A 7,500-nucleotide genomic window follows, 5' to 3' on the forward strand; every position below is an offset into this window, starting at 1 on the left:
AGTGGTTAGAGTGTCCGCCCTCAGATGGGTAGGTTGTGAGTTCAAACCCCGGCCGAGTCATACCAAAGACTATAAAAATGGGAGCCATTACCTCCCTGCTTGGCGATCACTGGCGCGGCAGGACTTGTGGGACTCAAATCCGTTTGTGATTTTTTTAACATTTTGTGGACTTTTGCCGACTTTTCCAACTTTTCTCCCCCACTTCCCGTGGGACTTTGCTGGGGACGTTTTCGACATGTTGGGCATCCTGGGACTCGCGCGGCCGGCGGTGGGACTTGTGGGACTTGAATCCGGGTGTGATTTTTGAACATTTTGTAGACTTTAGTGAAGGCACCATTAATGCTGAAAGGTACATACAGCTTTTGGAGCAACATATGTTGCCATCCAAGCAACATTACCATGGACGCCCCTGCTTATTTCAGCAAGACAATGTCAAAGCCACATGTTACAACAGCGTGGCTTTATAGTAAAAGAGTGTGGGCACTAGACTGGCCTGCCGGTAGTCAATATTTTATTTGATACTAAAATGATTTTTTTTTTTTTAAATGTCTTCCTTTATTTGGTGCTTAAATTATAAATTATTGGACTTTTTTTTCCCTTTGTTTGGTGCTGAAATTATACAATTCATTTATTTGGTGTTAAATTATTAATTATTGGACAATTTCTTCATTTATTTGATACAAAAAATATATTTTTTTTTTACAATGTCTTCTTTTATTTGGTGCTAAAATGATAAATCATTGGATCATTTTTTTCCCCCTTATTTGGTGCTCAAATTCTAAATTATTTGACAAGTTCTTCCTTTATTTTGGTGCTAAAATGATAAATCATTGGATCATTTTTTTCCCCTTATTTGGTGCTCAAATTCAAAATTATTTGACACGTTCTTCCTTTATTTTGGTGCTAAAATGATAAATCATTGGACAATGTTTTCCTTTATTTGGTGCTAAAATTATACATTTCCTTTACTTGGTGCTAAAATGAGAAATTATTGGACAATTGTTTTCCTTTATTTGGTGCTGAGAGGATTTGCAAATCATTGTATTCTATTTTTATTTACCATTTACACAACGTGACAACTCCACTAGTTTTGGGGTTAGTATGTAACGCGGGGCGTAGTTTCCATGCTGCAAGCCGGGAGGGGGCGGGGCATAGGACACAGCGCCCCCTAGGCAGACGTGTAAATGTTGCAAAGAGCCCTTTTAGTTTTGACGGCGCTACAAAAACCACAAATGACGTTCAACATTTGCTTGACTTCCATGCAATGTTGCAGAGTTTACACACGCTGGCTCGGGCAGAAGTGATTTTACAGCCCCTAAATGTTAGAGTCCATCTTGCTATAATTGACTATTAACAAGGTAATGCCTCCATTAGGACTAGGTGTCATCTTACACAATCAATAGTGACATGTCGGGACTTTCTCTGCGTCTATACAGTTTGTCCCCGGCATGATCTTCATGCCATTAGTGGATTTCAGCAGCAGCCACTTCCCTGAAGCGTTTGGCCGGCGGTAATTGGAGAGCCAGCCAGATTCACAAGGCATAAAAAGATAATATTTGCCTGGGCTGGTTAATGTCATTTTCCCTCCTTACGATAATGTCTCCATGCTTTGTGTCTGGAGCAATACACTCTCTCAAGCCCCCGCCTGGCCAGTCAATTCAAGACTATATTCCCTACACTTTGAGCCCTGCGGCTTATAAAACGGTGCGGCTGATACACAGGTTTTATTTCCCGCTGGTGGCCATGAAGCAAATGTTTTCCTTTATTTGGTGCTAAAATGATACATTTCCTTTATTTGGTGCTAAAATTATACATTTCCTTTATTTGGTGCTAAAATGATACATTATTGGACAATGTATTCCTTTATTTGGTGCTAAAATGATAGATTTCCTTTATTTGGTGTTAAATTATTCATTGTTGGACAATTTCTTCCTTTATTTGATACTACAATTATAATTTTTTACAATGTCTTCCTTTATTTGGTGCTAAAATTATAAATTAATGGGCAATGTTTTCCTTAATTTGGTGCTAAAATGATACATTTCCTTTATTTGGTGCTAAAATGATACATTTCCTTTATTTGGTGCTAAAATGATAAATTATTGGACAATGTATTCCTTTATTTGGTGCTAAAATGATAAATGTCCTTTATTTGGTGTTAAATTATTCATTATTGGACAATTTCTTCCTTTATTTGATACTACAATTATTATTTTTTACAATGTCTTCCTTTATTTGGTGCTAAAATTATAAATTAATGGGCAATGTTTTCCTTAATTTGGTGCTAAAATGATACATTTCCTTTATTTGGTGCTAAAATGATACATTTCCTTTATTTGGTGCTAAAATTATCAATTATTGGACAATTTCTTCCTTTATTTGATACTACAATTATTTTATTTTTTTACAATGTCTTCCTTTATTTGGTGCTAAAATGATACATTATTGGACAATGTGTTTCCTTTATTTGGTGATGAAATTATAAATTAATAGACAATTTCCTCCTTTATTTGGTGCTAAAATTATACATTTCCTTTTTTGGTGTTAAATTTTTAATTATTGGACAATTTAATCCTTTATTTGATACTAAAGTTATTATTTTTTTTACAATGTCTTCCTTTATTTGGCGCTAAAATGATAAATTATTGTCCATTTTTTTCCTGTATTTGGTGATGAAATTATAAATGAATAGACAATGTATTCCTTTATTTGGTGCTAAAATGATACATTTCCTTTATTTGGTGTTAAATTATCAATTATTGGACAATTTCTTCCTTTATTTGATAGTAAAATTATATATTTTTTACAATCTCTTCCTTTATTTGATGCTAAAATGATCAATTATTGGACAATGTCTTCCTCTATTTGGTGCTAAAATGATACATGAAGGGCCTTGCGGTGGTGTGATGGTCTACTAGCGCTTCAGGGTCAAAGGATGGAAAATGTGAGGCGAGATCCGAGGGAAGGTTTACCGCAATCCTCCTAAATCCTCTTTCCACTTCCTCCCACAAAAGGTGGAGAGATCAGGAGCATTTTTAAAGTCTACTTTCGGATCCCGTAGTCATCGTCAAGCGTGGCACTTATGGCAAGTCAATACCGGCCCAGACCAGCGTTCCATGGACTTGGGGAAGTCCAGAGACCATGCAACCTTCCAGAGACCATGCAACCTTCCAGAGACCATGCAACCTTCCAGGTGACATCACTGGAACAAAAGTAGGCATACTTATGTCCGACTGATACCAAGACTGACATGTCAACAATAACAGACTGTGCCGATAAGTCCAGGGTCCTACATCTGGACTCTGGAACTCCTAAATTACAATGACCAGACGAGTCATTCGTGCTAGTGGTTCATCATGGTCCTACTAGTGGTTCATCATGGTCCTACCAGTGGTTCATCATGGTCCTACTAGTGGTTCATCATGGTCCTACCAGTGGTTCATCATGGTCCTACTAGTGGTTCATCATGGTCCTACTAGTGGTTCATCATGGTCCTACCAGTGGTTCATCATGGTCCTACTAGTGGTTCATCATGGTCCTACTAGTGGTTCATCATGGTCCTACCAGTGGTTCATCATGGTCCTACCAGTGGTTCATCATGGTCCTACCAGTGGTTCATCATGGTCCTACCAGTGGTTCATCATGGTCCTACTAGTGGTTCATCATGGTCCTACTAGTGGTTCATCATGGTCCTACTAGTGGTTCATCATGGTCCTACCAGTGGTTCATCATGGTCCTACCAGTGGTTCATCATGGTCCTACTAGTGGTTCATCATGGTCCTACCAGTGGTTCATCATGGTCCTACCAGTGGTTCATCATGGTCCTACTAGTGGTTCATCATGGTCCTACTAGTGGTTCATCATGGTCCTACCAGTGGTTCATCATGGTCCTACCAGTTGTTCATCATGGTCCTATTAGTGGTTCATCGTGGTCCTACCAGTGGTTCATCATGGTCCTACTAGTGGTTCATCATGGTCCTACTAGTGGTTCATCATGGTCCTACTAGTGGTTCATCATGGTCCTACTAGTGGTTCATCATGGTCCTACCAGTGGTTCATCATGGTCCTACCAGTGGTTCATCATGGTCCTATTAGTGGTTCATCATGGTCCTACCAGTGGTTCATCATGGTCCTACTAGTGGTTCATCATGGTCCTACTAGTGGTTCATCATGGTCCTACCAGTGGTTCATCATGGTCCTACTGGTGGTTCATCATGGTCCTACTAGTGGTTCATCATGGTCCTACTAGTGGTTCATCATGGTCCTACTAGTGGTTCATCATGGTCCTACTAGTGGTTCATCATGGTCCTACTAGTGGTTCATCATGGTCCTACTGGTGGTTCATCATGGTCCTACTAGTGGTTCATCATGGTCCTACTAGTGGTTCATCATGGTCCTACTAGTGGTTCATCATGGTCCCACTAGTGGTTCATCATGGTCCTACTAGTGGTTCATCATGGTCCTACTAGTGGTTCATCATGGTCCTATTAGTGGTTCATCATGGTCCTACCAGTGGTTCATCATGGTCCTACCAGTGGTTCATCATGGTCCTACTAGTGGTTCATCATGGTCCTACTAGTGGTTCATCATGGTCCTACTAGTGGTTCATCATGGTCCTACCAGTGGTTCATCATGGTCCTACCAGTGGTTCATCATGGTCCTACTAGTGGTTCATCATGGTCCTACTAGTGGTTCATCATGGTCCTACTAGTGGTTCATCATGGTCCTACTAGTGGTTCATCATGGTCCTACTAGTGGTTCATCATGGTCCTACTAGTGGTTCATCATGGTCCTACTAGTGGTTCATCATGGTCCTACTAGTGGTTCATCATGGTCCTATTAGTGGTTCATCATGGTCCTACCAGTGGTTCATCATGGTACTACTAGTGGTTCATCATGGTCCTACCAGTGGTTCATCATGGTACTACTAGTGGTTCATCATGGTCCTACCAGTGGTTCATCATGGTCCTACTAGTGGTTCATCATGGTCCTACCAGTGGTTCATCATGGTCCTACCAGACGAGTCATTCCTACACACGTGACGTCACACTCGGCCTAAAGTATTTGGTGTTAAAATTATAAATTATTGAACAATTGCTCCATTTATTTGGTTCTAAAATGATACATTATTGGACAATTCCTTCCTTTATTTGGCGCTAAAATGATACATCTCTTTTATTTGGGGGTAAAATGATAAATTATTGGACAATTTATTCCTTTATTCGTACTAAAATGATAATTTTTTGTACAATTTATTCCTTTATTTAGTATGAAAATTATATATTTTTTGTACAATTTATTTCTTTATTTGGTGGTAAAATGATAAATTATTGGACGTTTCCTTCCTTTATTTGGTGCTAAAATGATAAATTATTGGACACTTTATTCCTTTATTTGGTGCTAAAATAATAAATTATTTGTGAATTTCTTCCTTTATTTGGTGCTAAAATGATAAATTATTTGTGAATTTCTTCCTTTATTTGGCGCTAAAATTACAGATTATTGGACAATTTATTCCTTTATTTGGTGCTAAAATTATTAATTATTGGACAAATTACTTTATTTTGCGCTAAAATGATAAATTATTGGACACTTTATTCCTTTATTTGGTGCTAAAATAATACATTATTCGTGAATTTCTTCCTTTATTTGGTGCTAAAATGATAAATTATTGAACAGTTTCTTTCTTTATTAGGTGCTAAAATGATAAATTATTGGATAAAGTCTTCCTTTATTTTTGCTGATAAAATAATACATTATTGGATAATTTCGTCCTTTATTTGGCGCTAAAATGATAAATTATTGGACAATTTCTTACTATATTTGGTGCTGAAATGATAAATGATTGGACAATTGATTTCTTTATTTGGTGCTAAAATTATTAATTATTGGACAAATTCTTACTTTATTTGGCGCCTATATGATAAATTATTGAACAGTTTCTTCCTTTATTTGGTGCTAAAATGATAAATTATTCGTGAATTTCTTCCTTCATTTGGTGCTAAAATGATGAATTATTGGACAATTGATTTCTTTATTTGGTGCTAAAATTATAGATTATTGGACAATTTCTTCCTTTATTTGGTGCTAAAATGATTAATTATTGGACAAATTCTTACTTTATTTGGCGCTAAAATGATAAATTATTGAACAGTTTCTTCCTTTATTTGGTGCTAAAATGATAAATTATTCGTGAATTTCTTCCTTTATTTTTGGTGCTAAAATTATTCATTATTGGACAAATTCTTACTTTATTTGGTGCTAAAATGATAAATTATTTGTGAATTTCTTCCTTTATTTGGTGCTAAAATGGTAAATTATTCGTGAATTTCTTCCTTTATTTTCGGTGCTAAAATGATAAATTATTGGATAATTTCTTCCTTTATTTGGTGCTAAAATTATTAATTATTGGACACATTTTTTACTTCATTTGGCGCTAAAATTATTAATTATTGGACACATTTTTTACTTCATTTGGTGCTAAAATTATAAATTATTGGACATTTTCTTCCTTTATTTGGTGCTAAAATTATAAATTTTGGACAATTCCTTCCTTTCTCATGAATGTGTTTCAAGTTTGATTAAAAAGGTATTTAAATATTTTTTGGGGAAATAAAAAAAGCAGTGGTAAAACATGTACAATGGTGAAAAGGCTGAGTCAATAATAAAAATAAAATAAACAATACAATCACTCTTTTGGGCCAGAGGTGACACCCAGAAGTGGCCACAGGTGTGTTTAGTTAATTAGTCAAGATGTCTGACTTATGTCTTCAGTTAGTGCTCCAGTACTCACATGTTAAAACTGTTTGGCTCACTTCACGTCTGGCGAGTACGACAATCTCAGCCCAGAGCCCGGATCCCAAATCTGGATGAGATCAGCAAGTACTCATTAGAGCCGGGACCGCCTGAGTCGGGGTCACCTGACACCGCCAAACAAGTGAAAGACTCCTTATCAGTGGGATCAGTGATCAGCGCTGAGAGAGGAGAGGACAAGTCCACATGCAGTAATAGAAACCATTCCTACGCCATGGCAGGCAGTCATGTATGTAGGAGGAGCACGCCCAGTGGGCGGGGCCAGCACTAATCACTCTGTCACACCCAAACAATGATAGGTTTCTTGCCAAGGTGCAGTGGGATACTCTGCAAGGCACAAATAAAAGGTGTTCCAAGCGACGTAGCTCCAAAAAGAAAGTTAGAGATTAGGGCTCCTCAATAAAAAGATTCAAAACCAAATCGCAATTTTTAATCATCCCGACTCACAATTAAAAAAATGATGTTTTTAAAAATGTTTTTGAAAAATTCAACCAGCGATAAAAAAAATCAACAAACATGGTCGCAGTGCATTTATTATATGACCCACAACAAACAACCTTCCCTAGTCATGGTGCAGGAAAAAAATATTTAAATCAATGAAAAAATTCAACAAACATTGTCGAAAAGCATTTACTTATATGATCCAAACCAAACAACCTTCCCTAGTCAAGGTGCAGGACAAAAAAA

General features: G+C 37.1%; 1 long non-coding RNA gene across 2 annotated transcripts in view; it reads right to left on the bottom strand.

The window, feature by feature from the left end:
• The window catches only part of LOC133663760 (uncharacterized), a 29,335-nt gene extending 22,258 nt beyond the window's left edge, over positions 1–7,077 (bottom strand). For both annotated transcript variants that reach the window (XR_009828402.1, XR_009828403.1), the window contains exon 1: positions 6,794–7,077. This is a non-coding gene — a long non-coding RNA (uncharacterized LOC133663760). The remainder of the gene's footprint in view (positions 1–6,793) is intronic.
• Between the last annotated feature and the right edge of the window lie 423 nt (positions 7,078–7,500).

The sequence above is a fragment of the Entelurus aequoreus genome, linkage group LG13 (assembly GCF_033978785.1).
Source record: "Entelurus aequoreus isolate RoL-2023_Sb linkage group LG13, RoL_Eaeq_v1.1, whole genome shotgun sequence".
Taxonomy (NCBI): Eukaryota; Metazoa; Chordata; class Actinopteri; order Syngnathiformes; family Syngnathidae; genus Entelurus; species Entelurus aequoreus.